We start from the raw sequence: 21671 nt of genomic DNA on the forward strand, positions 1-21671 counted from the left end.
TAGAAATCTGTGTTAGCAGAGTTATGCATTGATACACTGAACTATATACATTTGAAATATATTGTTTAATTTTTCTTTAGGGTGTGCAAACATACGTAAATGTGAAACATAAACACATGAAAGAACAAGAGTAAAAGGTTTGGGCAACGAGCAATGTCAAATATTAAGGAAACTGGAATAGAAAGAAAGGAAAATAATCTAACACAAGACTGTAAAAATTTCACCAGAAATACAGTCTCAAGTAAAACAAACAAATGAAGTTAATAAAGTGAAATGCACTGTTGTGCTTTATTTTCGTTCAAGATCTTGGAGTTCCAAGCAGAATTATAATGCCTACCACATAAACTTGTTTAGCAAATATTCAATAAAATGAAATAGAATGACGATAGTTGCCATAAGTGAGTAGAGTTGCTCTTCGGTCTAAATACCGTGGTGTTTATTATTTTGGAAGAGTCAGGATCTAAAGCCAAAATTTCTCTTGACAATCAAATAGTTAAGGCAAAATTATCCTTGGAAATCCTTAGTCTAAAAACCAACGTAGACCAAATTACACTTCAAAGTTTCCTACAAGGCTGTCCTGTTGAAGACTACTTAGTTTTCCTCATGCACTTGGCTGTAACTCATTGACATTTTCCTCTAGCATTGAAAGAGATGGCTCTTTTGTTTTGTTTTGCAGCAAAGTAGTTGACTCACATTTGGGGGCTCTATATTGAAAATTTTCCTTAAATACAAGAATCACATTGAGCATTAGGAGAGACCTACCCAATTCTGGGCCAAGGGATTCTGAGCCGAAGGGAACAGGCAAATCCAATTTCAAGCTTGCTTTCGGGTATAAGCTCAGTGAGTAGATTGATAATAAGAATTTTCCAGTATTTAATTTGTTATTTTCTATCTTTCAAAGTATCCCATTCTGTCTTTTTATGGTCCCTGTATATAAATTCAAGAATATTAAATACAATTAAATTGAATGCATATATGTGATTCTACAATATAATTCTTGCAGTGTTTTGCCCTTACAGAAGTTTCCTTTATTTCCTAAAAGGGTTAGGAAAGCTATTTTATTGTTTTTACCCTTATGAAAACATGACTGTCTTTCCTCCCTAAATTGACCCCAATGGTTGCTTTGAATGAGATCCAGAGAGATGCTTGTTTCCACATCTGATTTTCCATTTAATCATGACATAATAAAGCATCGGAGAAGATAAGGAAATTTTTCAAGGGGATTATGATTTTAGTTAAACGAGTGAAGATACATAAAAATAATTTCAGTTTTGCTTGAGACAATGCAATTTACTTTGTTCTCAAGATGTCAGGTGGATGTGTATGGACTCATTTGCAATATTTCTTATAGCATACTATATCTTTGGTTATGATTCTTTCTCTTTTCTACTAAAGTCACTAACCATGGAGTTTTCTAGTTGTTTTGCACTTACAAGTATTAAAAACTCATCTTTTACATACCTGGGTATTTTATATCTTGTTTCATGAAAAATAAGGCATGTATATGAGATATACATGTAAATCCCATCAAGTTTCAACTAAAGACCGTGGAAAAATGGGTGAATCGTAGAGAAACACATGGCAGCTTTGAAACATTTTAAATATTGGTACCAGTTTTTCTCTGGCATTTCACAGATTGTGATCCTGATAATATTCCTTTTTAATGAGAGTGTTGGCTTAGGGGCCATGACACTTATCCTGCCTTGCTTCTCTTTGCCTCCAGCTATGCTGCTGCTCCAAATGAGGCCTTTTGTCCCTGGAGAGGGATTTTGGTGTGGTGTTGAAGAGCAAGGGCTTTATACTGGGAACAAAGGTGGCAACTAATTTGGATATAGGGGTCCGCAGGAAGTGATCCCTGGTGGATGAGAAGAAGGTAAGTGACAAGAGCAGGAGAGAAACAGTCCGATCTGAGGAACCAGGGCAAGAGAAGGATTCGCCTCTGTGAAGAACACAAAACCAAGCTGATTAGACAATAGTTACGAAGAGGATAATGAAAAGAGACACAGGTTGAAAACATATGTATAGTTTTGAAAGTTCTAGCCCTAGTAAGTAGCTCAGGTTTCATTTTAAAGACTAATTCACTGATGAGTGTCTTCATTTATAAACTGAGGATAATGTTATTATATATTTCATAAAGTTGCTATGTTAATAGCTAATAGTTACACAATATAATGTGGCAGACATTGTTGAAAAGTGTGTTTAATATGCAAACTGATTTGACATATATATTATTATCATCCCCATTTTATGGATGATGATATTGAGGCAGAGAAAATTAAATTGTCCAAGTCATGCACTCCGGACGTACATGCACTTCAAGATCAAGGCGCTCACAGATCCTATGTCCGGTGAGGACCCACTTCTTGGTTTGCAGATGGTCATCTTCTCACTGTATCCTCACATGGCCGAGAACGATCATGTCTCTCTCTTGTGTCTCTTCGTATAAGGACACTACCGTCTACTGCCATTCATGAGGACTGGACCCTCATGACCTGATTACCTCCCAAAGGCCCCACCTCCTAATACCAACACTTTGGGGATTAGGCTTCAACATATGAATTTGGGGGAATACAAATATTCGGTCCATAGCACTTGGTATTTATTTTCCATCTCTTTAATTTTATCTCACTGAATGACATCTAAAGAATAATGAGGTGTAAATAATACAGAGTTGTATTATGTTGTTCATTCTGATACCTGTGAGTACACAGTTCTTCCTGGTGTGTGGGCACATCTCAGACTCTCTTTTCAAGGGCATTTATGCAGCAGACAGCCTACAAAATTAGAGAGTGTCTCCCTGCAAGTTGGAGAGTAGATTAATTTACCTTCCAGAATAGTAAAGTCTCCCTCTTCTCTCCATAGGAGATTTGCTGACATTTCTGGGTAATAGAGATACTCTCTACTTGGGAGCAAAGGATGGACAGGTTTGCCAGCAGCCCGTTATAAGAGGTAGGAAGATTATATAGGAAACCAGGGGGTCTCCTAAGCCTGGCTTTCCTCAGCTGTGACACAGATCCGCCTGGGCCCACCCTGCAATAACCCCCACCCAGTCTCACCACAGAGCATAAGGACAATTTTTGCCAACATGGAGCTCCTGCTGCCTGCAATGCAAGCCTGGAAGCCATACTGCTGCTTAGAGATCACTTGACAATATCTTATCTTTTAATAGATAATTTTAATGTGTTTATATGTACTGTGATTATTGACACACTTGAATTCTATTTTTTATGTGTTTTTTTTCAATTTGAAGTTTGCTGTGTTTTTCTTTGTTGAATTTAATTTTGTCTTTCCCAAATATCTATTGCTTGAATAATTTTCCTTTTAAAGTCTTTTGATGGTTTGGATGCTCTAGATTATATTTCTGAAACTTTAATGACCATTAAACATTAAGCAAATACACACAGGAATATTTTTTTTCTTAATGAAGTATAAATTATTCAGTACCTCTGTTACCCAGAGGATAACTTGCAGCAAAACATTACCATGCCAAGATTAAAGGTTTGTCAAATTTGTCAATCTTTAAAAAAAAAACAAATTTGTTTCCACTGATTTTCTCTATTTCTATTTTTTGGTTTTTAAAAATTTCATTCACTCTCTAATTTTTATTATCTCCTCTGTTATGTTTGTTTTGACTTTATTTTGCTTTTTCTTTTTCTATTTTCTTAAGGTGGAAATAAGATAATTGATTTGAGATCTGTCTTCTTTTCTAGAATTAGGCATTTAAAGTTATAAATTTCCTCCTTTTCCCTTTTCATTCCTTTTTTTGGATTATTCAGTTTCTTTGTTCATTTTTTCCTTTAAAATAAATCAATTTTATGTTTAAACTATTAGATTTATTGCTTAAATTCATTTTTTCTAAATGTCTGAAATTAATATACCAATGTTCTTTTGTATCTTAATCTTTTCTTACTTCTATTTGCATATTGAAAATAAGACAAATTTTATTTTCAGATTGATTTTCAAAATAGTATTTTCAACAACACTAATTTCGAGAATAGTGTTTTTACTAATTGTATGACTCACCACTGCTATAGTTTTCTTTGCCTACTAGTAAATGTTTTCTTCTAAATTGAGTTTGTACCCTCATAATTTTTTTATAAGGAATCTATAAGTAGTCCTTAAAATTTCTCTGTTTCACCAAATGATAAAATTGTAATTTTCCTGTATATCAGATCAAAAATCATTTTATTTCATCCAATTTAAATATTGCATTCTTGATCTCTTATATTCAAAATTATTTCATTTTGTCTTTTTTCTCATCCTTGATATATGATAAATACAAATGTGAATTTGTGATAGGACAGAGCAATAAATGATGGATATTCTCTATTGAAAATATTTTGAATTATTATTGCATGACATCTAACTTTCTTTCGGTTGAAAAATTCGTAAGTTGTCTTTGAAATATTTAAAATCTTCCCTGTAAGTGTTCTTTTACTGCAAAACAAACCCAGTATTTTATTTAATTTATGTAAGTTCTTTGATTTGAACCTACGTAATTTTTAATTAATTGAGAGTGATAAGATAGGAGTGATTTTGAGATTGTGAGGGTAGATGTGTTAGTATTTTGCTTTTGTTTTAAACATCTAGCAAATAGTCCACTTAGCTTTTGTCTGATTTAATAAATTTAATAACCATTTTATTATTAATGCCAAAGGGAAAATAAAATTCTTACCTGAGACACATGGAACCAAAGTCTGTTGTAATAAGAAAATTTTGTCTAATTGTGAATCTGCCTGTTCAATTTTATTTTTTGCTAGAATAATATCAATATCTTCTTTATAGGACTCATACATAGTTTGAATTTCACCTGTAATTTACATGTAAAAGCATTTTCCCCATAATAAATAAAAACATCTTAAAGATTTTAGGTGGTCGTTCTATTTCTTACATATTTCTACAGTTTTGGTCCTATAATTTTGCCAGTGTTGTGACAATGATATGTACATAAGTTTTTCTGTATACATATTTCATTAAAAGGATAGAATTCTGTTTCTAATCACACAAATTAACAGCAGCTATTTTAGAATTAGTGTTAAAAATATGTAAATTCTCATTTTTTAAACTCTCTATTCAGTATTCTTGGGGTTATACTGATTTTAGAAATAACTAACTTCACCATAATATTTATAACATTCCCATATATATTTAAAAAACATTTTAAGAGTTTCAAATTCTTTATTATTTTAGGGCTACATAATCAAGTCCACTCTTTTTATTTAAAAAATATCTTAGTCTTTGGACTACATATAGTTTCACGGTTGGAAAGGTTCTTTTTGTCAATCTCAGGCAACTGCTTCTAGCATGCAATTTGTCATTTGAGAAGTAAGTGGAGCATGGCCCAGGTGTGAAGTGAACTGATGGAAAATTATGAATCAAGTTAGCAAGAAGGAGAACTCCAAGGTTGGCTTGAAATATCAGGAGGGCCTGTCCTTTCAGGAATCATGGGCATAATTATGGAAACAGGTCACGTAAAGCGTTAAGGAAACAGTTCCAAGAAAAGACACAATTTATGCCAGTTTAATGCTAGAAGAATTAGGGCAAGATATTGAGAAAAGCTTAAAAGTGTGGAATTGTAAGCAAAAAAGTAATGGTTTAGTCAGTCTTATTCAAAACATATTCCTCTCCACTAATTGCAAAGCAATATGTTATATCCTGAGGATAAAAATACTACCTAAAACACATAAGACCCACGTTCTCATAAATCTAAAGTCAGGAATGCCAAGATCAGGTCTACATTCTTTTCTCTTGAGTATACACACTGGTCCCACTCTAACCCGTTCTCAAATCGACAGCCAGAGTAGAGAAAGTTGAGACAATCTAACTAGGGCTAAGGGGAAGTCTTAAGTACATGCCCAGAGCCAGAATTCACCAATCAAGAAATTAAGACATGGGATAGGCTGTGGCTTGGGTTACTTGCTTTAACAACATTGCTTATTTTGATCAGAAAAAGTCTTAAGTGTTATTTGAAAAATATCATATAATAAGTACAAGTATAAAGAGTAAACCAAAGTCACCTGTCATTATACCTACCAGTGATTACTCTATTAACATTTTTATGTATGTCTGTTTGGGGGTATTCTACTCATGTAACTCACATTTAGACATGCTGCTTGGTTTTACTGCTGTGAATTTTTTTTTCAACTTTTCTCACTCTCTCACACCTCAAATTCAATTACTATATCTTATCAAATATATCTATCTAAATAGCTGGTTCATTGTTGTAATCTAGGTAGGCCATTTTTCCTCTCCAGCCTTTATTGCATGCTGTCATACCCAGGTTCCTTGGTCTACTCTTGTCCACTCTAGTCCATAGTCCATTCATCTCTCTGCTTCCCAAGAGATCTTTACAAGGTTGTGCCTCTCCCCAGATTAAAAACTTTTCATTGCCATGATCTTTTACTTCTGATCTAATCTTAGACCCTCCACATAGCCTAACATGGCCTGCCTGGCTCCAGCTTCCTCGTTAGCCTCTCAAACTGTACTTTCCCTTCACCAAACTGGCCAATGGTCCCGCCATCTCCTCACAGCACCCCAGCATTGAGACAGGTGGGAGATGTGCTTGAAATGCTCTCCAACTTTTACTGACCTGACTCATTCTTTCCTATTCTGGGCATTTCATCTTGATTTTAATTTTCCAAGACCTCCTTAATCCCTCAAATAAGGTTGTACTCTGTAATTCTCTGTAATAATTAATATACTTGATATAATTTATTTTAGGCTCTTCATTCTCACTAACTTAATTACATTGTTATGCATTGTATCTTTATTGTTTACTGATATATTTTTAGTTAATAAATGTTTTTGAATGAATTAATACTTTTTGTAAACTGATTATTATAAATTTTAGATATATTTTCATATTAACAAACATGTCTACATATTTTTAAAAATAATATCATATTCCATTGAATGAATGGATTGTACTTTATTAAGCAGTTATTTCTTGAACATAGGCAATCACCATCTTGATACAATTTTAAAGTAGTAATGAGCAATTTATACATAACCCCTATTTACTCATTTATTTATTTTCTTATGAGGAAGATTGTCACTGTCACTGAGCTAACATCTGTGCCAATCTTCCTACATTTTTTTTGTGTGGGATGCCACCATAGCATGGCTTGATGAGCTGTGCTAGGTCTGTGCCTGGGATCTGAACCTGCAAACCCCAGGCTGCCAGAGTGGAGCATGCAAACTTAACCATAATGCTACCAGGCCAGCCCTCTATTCATTTTTTAATTTATCTACTTAAGTATATGTATTAAAGGTAGAATTTTGGGGTAAGGTGTATGTATATTTTTGATTTTGATACGCACACACATAAAATATATTGCTGAAATGAGCTCAAGACTAGCAGTAAATACACCAATTTACTTTCATTCTAGCAATATATAAAGAACAATAACTACAAGCAAAAACCATCTGAAGGCTATTATGAGTCTTATGTTATGCTGCTCTTTTACTTTATTCAGATATAATATTTTTATATAACCTTAGTTTCACACTGAGTTTAAAATTTAACCCTTTGTTCAATAAGCATTCAAACCTGCTTGTTTATAACGATGACAATCGTAATAATAATTATATCAATAACAACACTAATAATAACTACCAACATTAGTATTGGAAGTAAAAGAAGCATGAGCAGAAAATATAGAAATAGTACTAGTGACATTAAAATCCTTTTGAATTTAAACAACTTTACCATGAGTTACTGCAAGCTCTTGGCAATCAGTGCCACTCTACTGCAGTAGAAATACTCTTAAACGTTTATAAAGTCCTATCTCAGCATTAAGAATTATTGAGCATTGGGCCAGCCCCAGTGGCCTAGTGGTTAAGTTGCCATGCTCCACTTCAGCACCCTGGTTTGGTTCCCGCACATGGACATACAACACTCATCAGAGGCCATGCTGTGGCGGTGACCTGCATGCAAAATAGAGGGGGATTGGCATGGATTTTAGCTCAGGGCGACTCTTCCTCAAGCAAAAAGAGGAAGATTGGCAACAGACATCAGCTCAGAGCGAAAATTCCTCAGCAAGAAAAGTTACTGAGCATTAAAAAGGGTTACTGAATATCTGTTAAAAAACAAGCAGCCAAAGAATAAGCAAATTATTCTATAAGCAAAGCATATGTAAAAGGAAACGGACAGCAAATTCTTCTTAGTGTCTCCACTAACCTTTCAACTCTCTTTTTACTTAAATCTTTGAATGTATTGTACTGCACTCCAAAAATATATATTACTTAATCATTATAGCAATTGTAATAACCGAAATTTTCCCTTGAAGATTATGACCTTTCTTTACTTCTCTTCAGTAGGTGTAAAATGCTGTAATCACTGAATAAGTAACAGCAATAATGCTTTACAAACGGGAACTTCTTTTCAAGTTAAGAATATATTACCAGATTGCTTCAATTGCATTTCTCCTGCATGACCAATGTTTCTCTTTGCTCTATATTTGTACAACACTTTTAAAATGTAAATAATTGCAATAAACTAGAATGACAGTTTTTTCAATTTTAGATTTTGGAGATAAAGCAAATAATTCAGGGAAACAAATAGAATAAAGGATCTGTGGGGAAAGTAATATATATATGTATACATAAAATGCACAAAATTTATTCAATACCTACTAAACAGAATCCAGAGTTGTTTACAGAATTTAAAAATCAGTAGGACCTATTAGTGGAACAAGGAGTCCTGAATAATTTAGATTTGACTTAGCAGAATTTCTGTTGGGGCATGTTTATACATCTTATACTGTAACAAAAGCTTTAAGAATACCATCAATTACTTTATTGAGTATTTCCCACTTCCATAAAATATGTTTAGCATTTACATACCTTGTTAAATATAGATTAAAAAATAATAAACATAGGCCTTTATCATATTATTGTACACATTTTAAAAACTTTGAAGTTCTCTGATAAAGCAACGGCTCAGGTTTATTTCATTTTGATTCCTGTTATGGATGCTTTATACCATGATATTGACTTTGGTTGTGAGCTGTTCTCCTGGTAGAATTGATTTATGATACACTTCGTTGCTATCCAGACAGTTTCCAGTGAAGTGACAAAGAAGTTCTGCTTCCATACCCATCTAATCAATGGAAAGCAAAGCAAGACCAGACAAAACAAAACCCTTTATACAAGGTGACTGGATACTAAATGTCATGTTGTGTATGTTATGTGTGAAAATAAATAGTGGACACATATACCTTGTTAATTGGCATTGTCATGTGCATCCTAAAAGATAAATTTATACCTGGTACAGAGACTGTAAAAACTGTTGTTGCATTCAATGGTTTTAAAAAATAAATAAATATCCATACATTTTATGTGAAAGCTAATATCTTGTGCTTAAAATCTTTCCTTTTTTAATTTGCCAGGATATGGTTGTTCAAGCATTTAAGGAATAAATAGTAATTGACTAAATGAGAGAAAATAAATAAGGCAGGAAAATGACAAATATGACATTATTTTACCAAACTGAAAATCATGAAATGCTCTTGGGCTCCTTAGTTTGATAGGAAATTGTTGATTCTTATTATGTATTGCAGATTAAATAAATTTATTCCTGCATCTATTTATTTTACTCTACCTTCAAATTACACTCATATGCACTTGACTGCATTTGTTCTGAAGTATAATAAAAATCACAATGCACAGAGCATAATGCCAGAAACATGTTCTATATTATCTTTATAGTCTTAAACACTAAATTCTCTAGCACATTGTGGTTAGAACAGAAAACCTATGGGATGGGGACAAATAGGTAAGAAGTGAAAGAAAGCTAAGGTGAGGGCAGACTCTAATGGATCTTGTGTGCCATAATAACCCTTATGGAAGATTTAATTAATTAAAAAGAAAATAAGTGATAGATTTGTATTTTGTTTTAGAAATTATTTGAGGGCAGTGTGGAGAGGGAAGGGACTGGAAACAGAATGGATAGAGAGAAGACTATTCCTGTGGGGTGAAGGAAAAGTCTCTGGGCAGTGACAGACAGTGAAGAAGGGAACACAGATTTGTGGGGCATTTTGAATAGAATTTTTATTTTATTTTATTTTATTTTATTTTATTTTATTTTAAAACTTGGCTGCTGATAGAACATGGAGGGTAAAATAAAGAAATAAGCCAAGAGTGTTTCTAAGATTTTTAGCTCAGGTATATAAGGAGATTGAAATGCCATTGATTAAGAGCTGGAATGAAAAAGGAAGAACATATGGCAGACAGATAAAAGATTAAGATGTACTCAATCATAATTTTCTTGATTTCTGACAGAATGCAGGTTGTTTCTGTAGAAATATCAAATAAACCCTCACCATGGCCCCCTTCCCAACAGGGTACAAAGCAGTATCATCATGGTAGTTTGATTACATTAGACTCCTTCCATCACAGCAGCAATTATCCTCCCAGAGACACCCTTAAAGTTTGGGTATAGATTTGCCATCTTTGTATATAGTACGTTGCCAGTACTATTAATCATGGATTTATAGAGTTTTGAATTCATCACTGTGGTGTACCACATTAACATTATCTACCAGGGCAATTATGGCAAGGAATTGTTCCTGCATGGAATTCGCTAGTCTTATCATGTGTTCCATTCATCAGAAGCACTTGGCTTGGAAGAGCAGTGCAATGACCTTTGGAAGGCTCAGTTATGGCAACAGGTGGCCTACATGAACCTGTTGCATTGGGATCTCGGCCTATAGGATGAAGCATTTGTCTAAAATCAGCAACCAATATATGATGCACTCTCCCCGATAGCCAGAAACATGAATCTCCAAACTGAGAGTAGAGATAGGAGTGGCTTCTCTCATTATTATTCCTAATAATCTATTTGAAGAATGCTTGTCCCTGTTTCTATGACCTTGAACTTTTGTTCGTAGGTCACTGTGCCCAAGAGAAGCTTGCTTCTATAAGGGAACACAAAAGCGGTTCCAATGAATTGGAAATTGAAAGATGTCCCTCAAAATTTGACATTCCTCATTCAGATCAAATAATAAATCAACATGGAAACTACAGTGTTGATTGATCCTGATTACTAGGAAAAACTGTGTTGTTGCTGCCTCTCGCGGGGCAGGAAGACTATTTGGAAATCACTGTAATTCTTATAAGAACTGTCTTTCTTATTATAACTCTGGTCAACGGAAAACTGTTGTTTCTACTAGAAAAATGGTCAGCAGTAACTCAAATTCTGCAGGAATAACACTTTGATTCATTTCACCAGGTCAAGAACCTAGCTTATCTGTTATGTAGAAAAGGATGAAGGAGATATGTAATGATTAGTGCCTATGGTTATTTAGACACATAAAGGTATTTATTTTTACTAACTTATGCTTCATGACCAGCTAGGAAGCTCAGGACTATAGCAGATATTTATTTCATATTATGTATTTTTCTCCCCACTCCCACTACCCTACATGAAGAACAACAGTGGAAACAAATTGATATCACCAGGTGATTGTACTTTGTGTATACCCTTAGATAGAGACCCAAACTTTTACCTGAATGAAGGACAAGAGTGAAAAGCTGAGGGGGCAAAGTTGTGAACTTTGCCAGATCTTCCACTTGTGGCTATAAATTCACTCTCTGTCCTTCTTCTCCTGTCCTCTGTGCTGGGAAGCTGAGCTTGTTGGCTTCCGGTTGTATATAGCTGATGCAGAGTCCTGACAGGAAATCAAGGAGTAGGAATTATATTGATCTAAATATATTTACTCCACTGTTTTTGTCCCTGGGAGGTATTAGGTCTGTATGTATTTCTCAGATGGATGCCACTAGTTCTTTCAATACAACTTTGTCTGCTCGTTGTTCTCTTTCCAGATTCTGCTAGCCACTCCATCCCCATACCCCTTCGTGCCTGGGATACTTAGAATCTCTCTGCTCCCAGGTAAATGAAAGCTCCTCTGCTGCGGCTTGTTATGGCTCCCTGCATATTCTTTATGGTTTGAACGGTCCTCACACCTTGTGAATATTCTCATCGTAAGGAAGACACAATGACTTTTCCTCATTTGAGTGTGCCATACATTTCCTTTCAGGACCATGAAGTTGACACTATGTGCGGGAGTTTTCTAAAACAATTCACACAGGCAGCCATGAAGGTGCTGCTGAGAAGATTAGAAACTTTTGAGGGAACCAGTGCAGGCAAATCTCGTAAATCTTCAACATATTTGTTGAGAGGCAGCTGTTATGAGCAAAAATGCTTGACCAAAGCAGAATTGCTGGTGGGGGCAAACGTTGCTTTAAAATAATCTGGGATACCAAAGATGCACACCTCATAGACCACCGATGAGATACGACTCATAAAAATGAGGGGAAGTTGGGACCAGGAAAAACTCAAGAAAACATGTTCACTTTTTTACTAGAAACGATTTGCTGCAGATATTTTGATGTTTTTTTCCTCTCAAGTATCCAGGGACAATTAGTAAGATAATAGGTTCTATCTTGATATTTAGTTCCCAAAATGTCTCATTACGTGATGATTCATCCTTATTAAAAAACACCTTAATTAAACAATGTCAAAAGCAGAATAAGACAAGAAAAGCATTGTAGAACATAAACAAAGTGGAAAAATAGCCCAGGTAATTCAACTGTAAATATAAGCTTTGCCAGGTTTATGTCTGATATGTTTGTAGACAATGAAAATCTTTATCTCATTTAAATTATGTTTATAGCATAATTCAAGAAGCTTATATAAAATGATATGCACATGTTATAAATTATTCATCTTACAAAGAAGTTGTAATAAGCTAAAAACTCATTTGTTGTATAAAAATAAACTCGTTCAATTTTATGAGTTTCTTAGAGTCCTAAGACATGTACGTCAAACAGTTATACTTAAATTTGCTATATTTAAAAGTTAGCTGTCATTTTTAAATACCCAGTCATTTTTCTTCACATTCATGTGTGTGTGTGTGTGGGGGGGTATCTTTCATACTATTAAATTTCATTTTTGAATAAATATAGCCAGGTTTCTTATGTGAAATCTAAAATGTAGCATATTTCTCAGTTTATTACCATTTTCTTTGACTTAATATCTTAATTAAATTCTCTTCATTACGTTGCATTCATCCTGAATATTTATGACCATTTTTTTAGTCATTGATATTTCACATTACATAGCCAGATTCATTAACCCACTGGTGAAATAATACTAAATTTGCTTATCCTCATGATTTTATTTTTATCATTTCAAGGGATTTTATTTTCTTCTCTATCTCCCCTCAGAGAACAAGCAGAAGAGCTGTCTACTGAATACTCTGGTTCTCCAGAAAATGCCTGATCCTGAAAAATAACTTACTTAAGCCCGTTTAAACTATAATAGCAGCACTTTTTGACAGTTCTAGGTTAAAGTAACCTTGGAGAATTTGGGCAAAACAAGAGTTCAACTAGGAAGAAACTTTCTTTCCTCCCATATTTGTTCCACTACAAGACCCAGCTAATTAAATTTAGTTCATCTCTAATGAGACCGTTTTGCTAATTCCGTTTCCTCAGCCAGCAATTTCCTTCTAGTATTAATTTGAAAACTGCATGTCTTTTCTTCCATTAAAGCTCTCTCAGTACAGTATTGCTTACAAAAACAATAATTTATAATCGTAAGTATTTTCCTTCTAGAAACTAGGAATAGGCAGTACAAATGAATTTGCACAATTATGAAAAATAATTTTCCAGATTGATCTAGGTAAACAAGAAAATTCTAACTTATTGATATATTTTATGCACAAAGTAAATAAAAAGTATAATTAATGGAAAAACATACACTCCTATATACATATATAATTCTTTATCTCTCTTTGGATTTTGGTGAGATTTTCTTTGAAATTATTTTCTATGCTTAAATAAGACACAAAGAATAGTAAAGAGGGATTGATTCACCACTCAAGATTCTACCATAAAATGACAAAACGAATTCCACTAATTTCAGTGCCCCCCAAAATATTGGAAATTAGTAGGCAAACAAAATAATGTGTGTTTTGAATAAAGGAGAAAAGGACATTGGCAATTGAATCCTCAGTGGGAATTCCAGACATCCTCCCTTTCACTGCAGAAAATTGGGAAATTGACCACAGCACGAGAGATCTGGGGTAGGGACAAATAGTCTAAGCCAATCATTTTCCTTGACTCTGACTGGTTCAGAGCCTAGCTGAAAACAAGTCAGTTTCCCTTGGTAAGGAAACAATTGCTATTTAAAGAGAAAGCAACAGGAAACAAAACTCTTTCTCTCTTGCACTAAAAATGGTCAATGAGTATTGACATCCCTCTTGCTTTTGGCAGTCATGCTAAAATCAGGTGAGGAATCGGTGACAGGATGGGGCTAACACTGTAGGTAGCGGAAGAGAGACAAGAAAGATTTTCGTTCTTGATAGCACTGTTCATCTCTTGAACCAACACTGAATTTCTGTTATTTGCAGCCAAAAGCACTCTATTTGAAAGGAAAGAAAATATAGTGAAATTGGAAGATGATGAAAAAGTTGTGACAGAACGGTAATATTGAAACCTAACATAAACATAAAACCCAAATATACAACAAAAGAATAAATGCTAAACATCTTTAAATAATTTATTTGAATAAAGAAGTGGAGCAGAATGGATGGTGTTAAGGACAAAAAGTTTTTTGCTTTACTTCTTGGCTTCAAGAATCATGTATTATTTTAAAATCAATCTCCCTTAGACTAAGAAGTATGTAGATTTTTAGGATTATACTGTGGTCATTTTAATTGTCGATTTGCTAAATTTCTTAATCATAATAATAATTACCACTGCTTAGGCACATGTTCAATCTCGATGATAAAGATGAAGATAACAGTGTTGACGATAAAAATTATTACTAAAATCAATAAATATCAACTTTGTATTTTGATAATTTTTGTTGGGCAGTATGGATTTCAAGGAACAGTCCTCACACACAGTTGTGGAAAAAAAGACTAGCCTCACCAAGGAGTAAGTAGGCAAAGTTATATACATAAAATGACATTATACATTGACATTATTAAACTAGGAAGTTCATGTAATGTGAAATAAGATAGAATGTAATGATATGCTAATTACGGTATACAAACAATAATTAGAAACCTTGAAGAAGAGATTAATTTTCATTAAATGTTCAACAGAAACAGTTTAGTCTGTATCTAACCTTCATTATGTTAACTATATTAAAAAATGTTTTTATGCACACTAATTCTGTAAATTATGACACATAAATGTTTCATATCAATTAAATTTGAGAAATATTGCATATTTCATTCTCCTCTAAGTCCTATTAGAGGTTTTAATGTTTATCAGAACATTAAAGGCTATAAAAATATGCTGTGGTAAAAAATAAAAGATAAAATGCTTAACCCTTTACCTTCTTTTCAAAAAATAAATCTTAATTATTTTCTGAAGAGACAACTCATTCAAAATGTACAAAAAGTTATGCAGAAAATAATAATTATCATTTCAGATTCTAAGGATATCTTGAAGCAACCACAACTATCAAGTTTTGTTTATATTCCAGAGAGTCATTCTCTTTTTAACTCTCTCTCTTACCAAGCATCAGGAAAATCTTAATTAAAATGAAAGAAAAGCACCACTACTGAGGTAATACATAAGGTGTAATTATCTGACAAGTATTTTGCAAGGAAGCTACCATAAAAATTCTCCAACGGGCAATTATGATTACTTCTGAAACAAATGAAGATAGAGTCTCAATAAATAAATAGGAATGTAAAAGAAGAAAGAAAATTTCAGATTGAAAAAACACAATAACTGAAACAAAATACTCATTGTATGAGCTCAACAGCAGAATGGAGATGATGGAGGAAAGAATCAGTAAAATTGAAGATAGATTGATAGAAATTATCCAGTTTGAACAGCAGAGAGAAAATAGATTTCTTAAAATAAACCTGTTGGGGGCAGTGTCAAAAATAAGGAAGAATATGCATGTGTGGGGGCAGCAGGTATTTGGGACATCACTTTACCTCCCTTTGGATTTTGCTGTAAATTTAAAACTGCTTTAAAAAAGTAAAATTTTTAATTCTTTTAATTAAGATTTAAAATATAAATAAATAAATCTGTAGAACCGGTGGTGCAATAAATAAAGATCTTGTATCTAAATCATTGGAGTCAAAGAAGGAGATGAGTAAGAGCATGGTCCTGAAAAAATAACAGAAAAAATAATGGTCAAACCTGTCCTAATTCAGTGAAAGACTTAAACCTGAAGATTCAAGAAGCAGATCTAATCACGTAGAATAAATCCAAAGAAACCAACTTTAAGACATCACAAGTAAATGCCTGAAATCAAAGACAAAGGAGAAAAAATGTCCTGAAAGCTTTTAGAAACAGTAAATTATATTTAGAAGGACAATGATTTGAATAGCAATGGATTTCTCACTAATCCATGCAGGTCAGTGAGAAGTGCACAATATTTTTAAAGTACTGAATGAAAAATAAAAAGTCATCCAAAAATTGCATACTTGTTGAAAATATTCTTAATGAATAAAGATAAAATAAGACATTCTCAAATTAACGAAAACTAAAATAATTTGTTACCAGAAAAAAAAAGAATTGCTAAAGAAAGTCATTGAAACAGAGAGGAAATGAAAATAGAAAAATACTTGGAATATGATGGAGACAGAACAGAAAACAAGGGAAATATATGGGTAAAATAATAGACTATCCTTTTCTTCTTGAGTTTTTAATATTATGTCTGATGTTAAAGTAAAAATTATAATATTATGTCATATAGTTTCTCAGTAGAGAAAATATTTATGACAACGATATTATAAAAGGATGAGAGTAAAGGAACCTAAGGGTAGTAAGGCTTTTATTTTCCACTTGAAGTAGTAAAATATCAATATTCATAGATTGTCATGCCATATATGTGTATTGTAGTACTTAAAGGAACTACTAAACAAAATTACAGAGACTTATACTCAAAACTACTATAGATAAATCAAAATGGAATACTAAAAGTGTTCAAGTAATCCACAGGAAGGCAGAAAATGGGAAACAGAAATAAAAAACAGAGGAAACAACAGAAAAAATAGTAATATATTGGTAGATTTAAATCCTAATATATTGATAACTACATTAAATGTAAATAATCTAAATACACCAATTAAAAGACAGAGATTGGCACAATGGATTAAAAAAATAAAATCCATGTATATGCTGTCTAAGAAATTCACTCCAAATATAATTATATAGTTAGATTAAAAGTAAAAGAATGCAAAAGGTATGTAATGAAACATCAAGCAAAAGAAAGCTGAGGAAACTATATCAGATTCTGAAAAACTAGATTTAAAGCAAAGAAATTTAGCAAGTTCAAAGAGAGTTATATATAATAATAAAATGGCCAATTCATCATAAAGACATAACAATCTTAAGCATGTATGCATCAAACAATAGAGCTTCACAATACATGAAGCAAAAACTGACACAGCAACAAGGGGAAGCAGACAAAACCACAGTCATAGATAGGACTTCAACAACTCTCTTGGTCATTAGTAGCGACAGAAAACAAATTGTTACATGCCTTGTGAGCGAGATAGAGATGGAGGGAGGGGTCACAAAGGAGCACAAGAAAACACTAGTGTGTGATGAATACGTTCATTATCCTGATTTCAGGAATGGTTTCATGGGTATATACATGTGTCAAATTGTATCAAATTGTACACTTTAAACAGTGTATAGTATGCCAACTGCAACTTAATAAAAACTTAATTAAGGGGCAAATTTTTTAAAAAGCCTTAAAATATTCAAACACTTGGACCCAGCAGGTCCAATTTACAAATTTTTTCTCTGTAAAGTAATCATAGATGTCTATTAATTTTTGGCTAAAAATTTTTATTGCAACATTGTTAGTAATAGTGAAAAGTTCTAAATATCTGTCATTTCTAGTAGTCATGTTTTGGTTAAATTAAAATAGACTAGAATATTAAATAGCTATAGAAATGACATTTTATGTGTGACAAATTCTTTAGTAACGGATGCAGATGCTCTTAAGTAATATACGTGTGTACAGAAAATGGAAAAATATATATTAAAATGTTAAGATTGAGAGTGAGCTCTTCTATTTGAACAAGGCTTTGAAAGTCTGCTGTCTGATTCTACATGAATTTGGAAAAAGTAAGGTATTCCAGTAAGACTTCTACATTTAAGCCTCGTTATTTACTACATATGGTTATGTACATTGATATTTATGTTGTACATTTCTCTTTATGAAAAATAGAATTCTATTATTTTTGGGTTTTTTAGTTTCTGAGTCTCTTTTGGCGGGTGGTTAGTGAGGTGAAGTATAAATAGCATTAAATACTTTCAGTTGAGGGAAATAATCAGTAAATTAAATCTTCTCTGTATAAGTTTGTACAGTTCAGTAAGGGGCAAAATGTGTTCCTAACACTTGGCAACTAGTAAATGATACTTTGCAAACTTTGACTTTATTCCTACGTTTGCTTTCATTGCTGTGAGAATTTGAGTTGCAAAGGAATGCATACTATTTTTGCTAATTTCTTCTCACTCTCTTTCTCTTCTCTCATCGTCCGTTTGAGTTATTCTTGTTGGCTTATTCTTGTTGGCTTACAAATGAATATCTGTAAATGAACTGTGTTTTGAAGACATTGTAAAGGAACACATAGTGAAGACTAAAGTCATCAAACTTTCTTATAATTATTGGATTAAGACCAAAGATGAGCAGATTATTTTGGGTACTTGCTCAGTGTTATTTTAATATTATACAAAGGAAGCTTTAATGAGTTAGTATATTTTTGTGTCATCAGAAATTATTTGTAGCTTCTTAAAACATAGTCATTATCACCTTCAAAATTATAGCTAACCTCAGGGAACTTTCCAAATTCTATCTTAATATCATTCTGGAAAAAAGATCATTATTATTTTTGGAAAACTTTGACAAAGCCTAACCAGATCATAATGCTCTAGGATATCAGGAACGCTCATTTAGGCATATTAGTGTACCTCCACCTTCCAGCATTGAGAGACAAATGGCTTCTCACTGAATGCATACTTCTGACTCTGAACCACTGTGCCTCAACATCTAGATTTCCTGATAGACATCTGCAAAATTATACTGTGTGTTCATATACCTTGATATATCAGTGCTATAAATTCTAGAATAGAATAAAGAGGACTGTCCTCTATAAATTCTCATTGGAAATATATATTTCGTAGCTTGCATCAAATTCTGGTTCATTTAGCTTAGAAGTCTATAATGTATATTTTATAAATTTGTATGTCTTAAGTTCTTTTTCTTGTAACTTTGATAAGATTTAATGAAATTACAAATTCAGTGGATTTTATTTGGAATTTTTCCATTTATCTGTTTTAAGGAAAAGAAATGTAGGCTAGACTTGTTTTAAAATGATTTTTACATACAGTGTCTTTTATAAATTGAACACAGCATTTTTGGTATACAAATATATAAAGAAAGCATTTTTCAATGAGTGTCTCCCCTTAATTTAGCTTTATTATTTTAAACAAATATATTATTTAATACCATTTGTTTTTACTTTTTAAACTTTAACAAATAAAACTTTATAAATATATAGTCCTATTTTGTCCATCATATGATAAATAATCAGATACCTTGAATGGCATCTAGTCTAATATTTTAGGCAAACGGGGTAAAGTGTGTACTTTCACTTGATGGTGATCAGTAGTACAGTGTAATTAGAATAATTTCAAATAAGATACCATAGCATAAGATAAGCAATTCTATCTTGCAGAAAATAGGTGATTTCTTATAAAATAATGAAATAAAATTATTAAATATTATAAAACTGATGGAGATTATATAAAATACCTAAGGCGATAATGCTTGTGTTTTCAAATATGCAATTACTTTTATAAGTAAGTGGGTTTATTATATTGGATTATTCATATTTTTCATTCTTAATAAATACTTTTTGTATTGCTTATTATGGTCTGTTGTGCTCATCTGTGTTTTCCAGTTGCGATTAATTTTATTGGAAAGTTCAGTTTTTGTTTATCTTGATAGTTTATACCTATGCTTTCCATCAAAGTTGTCCTATTATATCATTTTTCCAATATCCTCTTTCTAGTAAAATCTGACTGTTTTCACTATGATCTCTATGATCTCATGAATTCTGTTTTTGAAATTGCCCCCTGTCAAACCTCTCAATGCATATGTACTATACATTTTATTAAAATTATAAGAAGTAATTTTTTTGTGATTATCTCTTTAACTATTGGGCTGAGAGTTTATTGGAAACTGCCCCAAAAGTTACGAAAAAAATCATTTGCCCTTCACTTGAGTTTTGTATCTGATCAAATGCATCTACTCAGAAAAGAGCCTACAGCAGACATTTCAATTTGTACTATATCATTTACAAAATGAGCAAACAACAACAAAAATAAATAAATAAAAATAATATCTGCCAAAGCAGAGCCCATTCAAAGGGATTAATTTGCAATTCTGATACCACCCATGTCACTACTCAGGGATCTAAGGTTAAGCTGATAAATTTACTCTACTCTCCTCGCTGGTCAACATTTACAAGGTGATGTCTTTATATATCATTTGCTTTTATGATTTTCTTTCTTCTTACACTAAACTTACTTTTTACATGTCTTCCTAATTAATACAGAGGGAACAAAATATAGTCTCTTTACTGGTATAAAATATCAATATTAACTCAGACAAAAGATCAATATTAAGTAATATAATGTGTCTTATGTTTTATATTACTAAATGGCAATTACATTTGAATACAGAACTGGGACAGACTTAAATAATATGTAAGCTCTTGTCATCTAGGTTGAGGTGGACAAGTGTTTAAAGTGTCAAATAGATGGCTGTCTTTCTTTTACTTAAAAAATAATTAAAGAGACCCTTTGAGTCTGTGAGTATGGGCTGTTTAGTCATCCTAAAGATTGGGATTTATCTTTCATAGACATAAATAGTACAGTAAAATTATAAAGGATAGTAACAAATCTTTCATTTAATTGAGGATATGTATCAAAGCACTTTGAAATGTTACTTTTTAATCCCATACAAATATGGGTTTCATTTTAAACCTGATGTTGATTTTCAAAGCTCTGTGGACGGTGCAGTATTTTGTAATGTATGATGGTACATTTTTCTTTACCTTGGCCAAGATATATGGCAGATGAGAAACAACATAATAAAAAATAAATACAGAAAACCATGAATACTGTCATAAAAGATATCTACCATCAAAAGCAATAGGCTTCAAAATGGAAGTTCTGCATCAATATATGAGAGCAGGGTTTATACTCCTTTCTTGACTTATCCTTCTAACCTTATACTATAAAATTAGATTCCTATAAAATCAGAGCTCTAAAACTTCTCATTTTCCACTGTTCTTTTCTCATTTTCGGTCTTTGCACCTAAAATGATCTGTGAAAGAATAAAGTCATAGCTCAGTTGCTGTTGTGTTTAATCTATCAGCATTCAGATACTTCTCCAATGACGTTATTCACAGAGTCAAGAAAAAAGTCCAACTTCAAAGTATTAAATCTAGTCTCTTTCTTTTTAAATATGATAACATTTTCAAAGGTGAAAGCGGTCTTCCTTAAAACTAGCAACTGATTTCATGCTGTAAGTTCCTCATTTTATTCGAATTTGATATTACATAGAAGAGCACACAACCATGTCAAATATGACTGCCCTGCTTTGCTAAAGTCAGATGTAG

This window comes from Equus caballus, chromosome 18, assembly GCF_041296265.1.
Source record: "Equus caballus isolate H_3958 breed thoroughbred chromosome 18, TB-T2T, whole genome shotgun sequence".
NCBI classification, from domain to species: Eukaryota; Metazoa; Chordata; class Mammalia; order Perissodactyla; family Equidae; genus Equus; species Equus caballus.